At 17.1% G+C, this 8,583-nt stretch overlaps 1 pseudogene; it reads left to right on the top strand.

Moving 5' to 3' along the window:
* The first annotated feature begins 7,346 nt into the window (after positions 1-7,346).
* On the top strand, positions 7,347-8,060 carry LOC125290456 (annotated as a pseudogene).
* The last annotated feature ends 523 nt before the right edge of the window (positions 8,061-8,583 follow it).

Consider the following 8,583-nt stretch of genomic DNA (forward strand, 5'->3'; position numbering starts at 1 on the left):
CATCTATTATAATAAGAGAATTAATAGTAGATTTTTCTAAAATATATTTTGTTTCTTCTAATTCTATATAAAAAGTTGATTTATTTTTTTCTATACTATCTTTAGCACCTAATCTAGTAAATAATTTATCTACTATACTAAATTCTATAATTTCTGCATCTATAAAAACACCTATTTGAGAAAGTAAAACAATATAACAAATCTATCTACATATGGTAGATTTTCCACTCATATTAGAACCTGTAAGAAAATAAAAATTAATATTTTCATTATCGCAATTAATTAATATATTATTAGAAATATAATTTTTATATATATGTTTTCCATTAATAATTTTTATATAATTTTTATTATTATTTTCTTTAATAATAGGTCTTGTTTTATTTTTACTTATTATAGAGAATGATTTAAAACAGTCTAATAAATAAAATATATCTATAATATAAATTCAATCATTAAATTTCTCATAAAATAAATTAAAAATATCTAAATTTTTTATTTTTTCTTTATATAATAAATTTAACTAATTTAAAATTTCTTCCGTATAATATCTAAATTTATTTTTACTCTAAGAATGTACAATAAATTTATTAATATCTAATTTTATAGTTTTATTTATTTCTAATTGGAATAAATCTTCTTTATTATGATAATATGTTATATTTAAATTTAATTCTTCTTTGTATTTATTTAATAAATTATCAAAAATATTTAAATTTTGACCAAAAAATTTTTTATTTTTTAATATTTGAATAAAATTTAATAAATTTTTTATTAAATAAATATCTATATTTAATAGTAATGTTAATTTATTATCTAAATTTAATATATTATTTAATATTATTTCTAATGTCTAAATTATATTTAAAAATTTATTAATATTCTAATCCATAGTAGATAAAATATTTCTTTTCATAATATTTTTTAATTTAATAATTTCTCTTCAAATATCAATTTTTATTTTATTTAATTTATAATTCTATAATAATTCTATTATATCGTATCTTTTATTTATTTCTTTTTATATCTAATAATGGATTTAAAATTAATTCTTTTAATTTTCTTATAGATTCCTTATTCTATATATTTTCACTTAAATATTTATATAATGTACCTTCTAATTCTCCTTTATTATTTTCAAATATATTTAAATTTAATAATGTTATAGAATTTATATACATAATATTTTTATTTGATTCTAACTAAGAATATTTAGCATATTTTAATATATCTTTATTTATAAAAAATTTATCCATATAATATAATAATAATTTAAAACATTCTTTAAAATTATTATTTTTTAATATTTCCTTATTAATAGTAATTACTTCATAATCATTATAATTTACATCATATAAAATATTTTTGCATAACATTATTAAATTTTATATAATTTTTTATTTTATTTATTGTATTTTTATTTAAATTATTAGAAATATAACATATTTCTACAGGTTCTATTTTATATAAAATATTTAATATTTCATTCTATTTAATATTTTTATATTCTATTTTAACTAAACTAAATTCTATATTAAATATTGTTATTATTTCCTTATCCTATATTAAAAGTATTAAATTATTACATATATTTATTCAATTTCAATCTACGGCACTACTTAAAGTAACTATTTCTGTTATACCTCTTTTACCATTTCCTTTCTAATCAACTTTTATAACTTTATAATTTTCATCTATTAATTTTTTTGCCATTTTTTCATAACTATTCTCAGGAAATCCACATGATATTCTATTATTTTTAGTATTCATAAAATTTAATCCTAAAACTTTATTAGAAATTATAGCATCATTATCATATATCTCATAAAATTTACCTATTTTAAATAATACTATACTATCAAAATTCTATGATTTAATTTCTCAATACTATTTCTATACTACGCTCATCTATTTTCATATATTTTCTGGTATTGTTATTTTATTTGGATTATTTTTATTAATCCCTTTATCTTTTTTATTTTTCTTTATTTTTTTATTTATAATATTTTCCATTTTTCGTAAATTTTTAACTTTAACACTAAACATGGAAAAAGATATTATAGAATATTATGATGAAGAATAGAAAAATTATTTAAAACCTAATTTTTCTAATTTTATTTTTAATGAAAATGATGATATATATATTCCTGTTTCAATTATTCTTTATTATAAATAGAAAAGTGATTATTTTAATAAAATAATGGATCTTTTAATAATAAATAATGTAAAAATTGTTAAAAATATAATAGAAAATGAAAATATTTTAAATAATTTAAATTTGCCTATAATATTTTCATTTTATTTAAAAGAAATTATTAAACAAAGTAGAATAATTAAAGAAAAAATAGTAGAAGAAGATAACAACAATAATAATTAGAATAATTCTTCAAATATTATTTTTAAAAATTTTGATCAACTTGCATATTCTAATAAAAATATAAGAGATAATTTTTATCTTACTATGCTAGAAGAAAAAACTTAGAAAAAAAATATTTCAAATAATTATAATAAATATTTAGTAAATTTAAATATAAAAAAAGAATATTTATCTAATGATTAGATAAATATAAAAGAACAAAATGAAAATACTTTAGAATCAAAATATAATAAAATATTAAATAAAAATTAGTTATTAAAAGAAAAATTAAAATTATTATGACAATATACAAGAATAGATTGTTATAAATCTTATATAGAAGGATGATTAAATAGAAATCCTAATAATGATTATCTTGAATTAAAGAAAAAAATAAATATTATTAAAGATTAGAGTAATATATGAACAGATATACTTCAAGAAATTAATTGTATGGAATCATCTCTATTAGAAGTAAATGAAAATAAAAATGTAGAAAAATCTGATTCTACCTGTATTATCTGTATAACAGGAGAAATCGATTCTTTAATTTATAATTGTATGCATTTATGCTTATGTAGTAGTTGTGCAGAGAATTTATAGAATACAAATAAAAAATCAAAATGTCCCGTTTGTAATAGAAAAATAGTTAAAATAGTTAAAGTTTATAAATAATTTAATTCTTCTAAAATAATTCTAAAAAATAATTCCCATCTATATCTTTATTAACAAACTATAACATTAAATTATAAAATTTATACGCTAAAAATATATCAGTAAATCAAAATAAACAACTTTCATTTCTATATAACAATCATACACTATGTTTATATGATTTAAATCCATCAAACATAATAAAAAATAAATCTATATGTTGTTTTTTCTTTTTTATAGTTATAGATCTTATAGAATGAAAAATAATTTCATGTTTTGTTAATATTATTATATATTTATTCTATCCTAAATCTGATTTACATGAACATTTTGTAACAAATATTAAATCATCTCCATATTCTTTATATATATTTTCTTCCATTATATATAAAGCATTTGTATGTATTTTTGACTATATTGTCTATCCAATAGATACTGTTTCTTCTTCTGAATTTTTCTCATCTTTATTATTCATAAATTACAAAATATATTTAATTAATTAGTGTTTATTATATTCTATATCTATATTTAATTATTTTTTTTATAAATCGTGGAAATAATAAAGGTAATGAAAATATTATTATAGTAATAATTAAAAATAATAAACTTGTATAAAATGCTAATGCTTCATTCACAAATATTTCATCTGATTCATTATTATTTTGGTCAGTCATAAAAAACGATACTTAACACAAAAAATATAAGTAAACATAAAAATATTTATATGATTACTTCCACTGATAAAAAACAAGAACAATCCATAGAAAAAGTTCCGGAATGTTCTACTCCAGAAGAAACATATATAAAATTTATTGAAGATGTGCTACCAATGTGAATTGGTTACTATGAAATGCCAAAGAATGGTGAACATAAAGTATCTGAAGAAGACAATTGAAGATTTTATAAAGAATTGGCATTATATTACTATAGAAAACATAGTTTATATAGTAAAATTCCAAATAAAGATATAAAGAATATATTGTACCTTGATCCATATAGAGCTACTGCTACTCTTATAGTTAAAAATAAACTATTACTCTCTGATTAACTATTTTTATTATTTTTTTATTATTTGTTTTCTTAAAATTAAATTTATTAAAAATTATGAACATAAATAATATCTCTTATTTAAAACCTGAAGAAATAATATTTGATGGTTTAATTAAAACAAAAGAAATAGAAAATGAAACATATATTTATTTAGGTAGTATACAAGATATAGTTTCAATTTCTAATAAAGATGCAATTATAACTACAAAAAAATCAATTCCTAAAAAATGTAGTTTTTATTATTATGAAATAAATATTATTAAAGAAGAAAAATTTTCACAATTATTTATGGGGTTTATTCTTTCTAATAAAAAATCAGGTTTTTCCGATAATATAATAAATGGAAAAGGTTACGGTATAGATACCGATGGACATATCTATATATTAGGAAAAAAATCTAAAAGAATAATTTCAATTCTTAATCCTAAATTGTCTCAAAATAAAATTACTATAGGATTTATTTTAGACTTTATAAATTATAATATTTTATTAACTATAAATGGAATATTAATAGAACAAATATCTAAAATACATAGTATAAATACTCTTATTTATCCTTGAATAAAAATTAAAGAAAAAATTTTCTTTAAAATTAATAAAAATTATTCCTTTGATATTAATTAGTATGTAATAAATAAAATTAATATTTTAACTTAGAAAATAGAAAATAATAACTACGGAATAAATAAAAATACTATTATTAATTTTATTTTATTTTATGCTAATATTAATTGATTAAATTCATTTAATATAGATAAAACTAAATTAAATTCTATTCAAATTTAGTTGTTAAATACTATACATAAAAGAAATGAAATAAAAAATTTATTAAATAAAAATAAAATAATTTCTATAAAAAATATTTATTAAATAATAAAATAAATATAATTAAAAAAATAAAAAATTCTTTATATATTCAAAAGTTCTTTTATTATATTAAAAAAAATAATAAAGAAAAAGCTCTTTTATATTTTCATAAAAAATAGATTATTTTAAAAAATACTTTTATAGGTACATTGAAATATAGCGATCTTTGCAAATATTTTTTAAAAAAAAATAAAAAATATAAATATTATAAAACTTTATTTTTTTTTTATATTAATTACTATATGTTAAAATTTTATTATAAAATAGACAATAAATTATATAAAGAAGAATTATAGAAAATATGTATATTCGGTCAAATTATAGAAAAAAATAATATAATTAAAAAATATTATAATAATTATGGAGAAATTATAAAATATAATTAAGTAAAAATATCAATTATGTATGATAGAGCATTAACAGTATTCTCTCCAGATGGACATTTATTTCAAGTAGAATATGCTAATGAAGCAGTAAATAAAAGTTCAACTTCTATTGTAATAAAATGTAAAAATTCAATAGTTATAGGTATAGAAATACCAACTAAAGTAGAATTAAGAATAGAAAATAATATAAAAAATAATAAATTAGGTTATATTGATGAAAATATTTATTATACATGTTCTGGTATAATAGCTGATGCTAGAGTATTTATTAATTATATACAAAAAGAAGTATAGAGATATAAAAGAGATTATTCTACTGATAAAGTAGATATAGAATATGTAGCTAAATATGCTTCTAAATTACAAATATTTAGTATGTAGAAAGGAAGTATGAGACCATTTGCTATTTCTTTAATTTTATTTACTTTTAATAATGATAATTGTAGAATTTTTAATATTAATTCTTCAGGTATTTATTATGAATATAAAGGTTTAGCTATAGGTAAATCAAGTGATAAAGTAATGAAATTTTTAGAAAAAGAATTTAAAGATGAAATTGAATTAGAAGATGGGAAAAATTAGTATATGAAGCATTTAATAAAAATACAGAATCAGAATTAAAAAATATAAAATTTTATTATTTAGATAATGAAGGACTTAAATAGTTTAATTAAAATAATTATTTTTTAAAACAATTATCACAGTATCATTCTATATTATCTTCATAATTATCGACACAATTTTTATGAAACTATTCTATATTACAATTAGGATTTTCACATAATATCATTTCTCCACTAGGTATTTTCTAACAATAACAACAAGTTGTTATTAATTTATTATTAAAATTAATTCATTTACTACCAATATAATTTAAATATGTTTCTGAAATACTATTATCAGAATTTAATTCTTGTTTAAACTATTTTATTTCTTTTCTTAATTTTATTTTTATTTTGTAATAATAAATCTTTAGTCTATAATACTATATCTATTTTTTGAGTTTGTAAATCAGTTAATTTTTTTATTAAATCGTTATAATTTTTTAAATCATTATAATTTAATGAAGAATTATTATATATAAAAAAATCTTTATGATTATCTTCTGGAAGTTTATTTAATTTAGAATTAATATCTAAATCTAATATTTTTCTATCTGCTTCTATCTATTGTATTTTTTCATCTATTATTTTAATTAAATCAAAATTTCTAACAATATCTATAGAGAGTAAATTTAAATCTTCTAATTCTAAATCTAAATAATTTTTATACATTTGTGTTAATTTAAAATTAATAATTTATTTTTATTGTATAAGGAGAAGATATTTCTAAAGTATTTTCTGTTATATGTGCAAATTGTACATTTTTTGTAGTTTGTTTATTTCTTAATATAATTAAGGATAAAGCTTTTTCTAAATTTTTTTTACATTCTTCAAGAGATTGATCTATTGAACAATTATCTAACATAGGTCTAATTATTTGTATAGTATTAATACTACTAATAATATTATCTTTAATAACTGTACCATATAAATCACAGTAACCTATTATACTTTTTCCTTCTTTATTATATCCTGCTACTATAATTTCATTACATATAGGTTTCATATTAGTTTCTTTCTTTATACATTTTTGTCTATATTAAAGATAATAAAGATTCTACATCTTCTATACTTTGAATATTATCATAAGATTCATTTTCCATTTTTATTTTTAATAAACTATATAATTCTTGAAAAGTTGCTAAATTACCTGTATAAGATATAAGATATTTATCAAATAGACTAAATATTCTTTGAATATTATGATGTTTTTTATAAGTATTAAGACTAGCTAAAGTATTAGCTATCATACATATACCATTTTTATATTTCATTGCTATTATATTATTAGAAGATGTACTTTCTACTAAACCATTCTATTTTTCAACATTTTTAAAAAAATAATTTTGAGATAACATTAATTAAAAATATCAAAATAGAATGGCAAAAAAACCAATAATAAAAAAATAGAAAAATTTAAAACAAAAAGTAGTTAAAAATAAAATATATTTTAAGAAGTTTTAGGTTAAGTATAGAAGAAGAAGATAGGGAAAAACAAATTATAGAAAAAGATATAAAATGTTAGTATAGGATAAGATAAGATCACATATACCTAAGAATAGATTAGTTGTTAGATTTACTAATAAGGATATAATAGTTTAGTTAGTTAATACATATTTAGAATATGATAAAGTATTATATTCAGCATATGCTAGTGAGTTGAAGAGGTACGGATTAAATATAGGGCTTACTAATTATGGAGCAGCATATGCTACGGGTCTATTGATAGCTAGAAGAATTATTACAGATAAGAATATGAAGATTGAAGGTAATACTAATGTGGATGGAGAACATTATTTAGAGGAAAGAGGATTAGAAGTAATATTAGATATAGGATTAAGAAGATCTACTATAGGGGCAAAAGTATTTGGAGTAATGAAAGGAGCAGTAGATGGAGGATTAAACATCCCACATTCAGAAAAGAAATTTGCAGGATATAATAAGGAAGAGAAGGAATATCATCCGGAAGAACATAGAAAAAGAATATTTGGATAGCATATAGCAAATTATATGAAGTTATTAAAAGAAGAGAATGAAGAAAAGTATAAGAAATAGTTTAGTTAGTATATAAAACATAATATAGAAGGAGATAATATAGAAGAAATGTATGTAAAATTACATGAAAATATAAGAAGTAATCCATGAATAAAATCTGATAAATAGAAGAAAGATAAGGAAGAATATAAGAAATAGAATAATAAATAGAAAAAATTAACTTTAGAAGAAAGAAAAGAAAGAATTAAGTAGAGATTAAAGGAATTATAGAATAATTAATTTTAATTTTAAGTGGAATATTAAAAGATAAAATATTTAATTATATTAGAATGGTATTTTAGTTAGATCATATAACAAAAATATCAACATTAATAATAAATATTATCATTATAGTATCACAATGATATATTTTTTATTATTGTGAAAGGAGAACAATATTATAGAAAATATTAGTAATAGTTATTGAATATTCAGTATTTTCTCATTTTATTTTTATAATATCGATATATCTTAATTTGAATATAATTTATTGTGAATTATTAGCACGACATTGTTTTACTATGATGATTTATATGTCTATGTTATTTATATTTATGTGTAAATTTAGTTTAAAGTCATCATTAGATAATAAATAGTAGTATTTAATAAAGAAGTATACGATAATATATTTTAT

This window comes from Alosa alosa, unplaced genomic scaffold (genome assembly GCF_017589495.1).
Source record: "Alosa alosa isolate M-15738 ecotype Scorff River unplaced genomic scaffold, AALO_Geno_1.1 AALO_1.0_unplaced_5, whole genome shotgun sequence".
In the NCBI taxonomy this organism is placed as follows: domain Eukaryota; kingdom Metazoa; phylum Chordata; class Actinopteri; order Clupeiformes; family Clupeidae; genus Alosa; species Alosa alosa.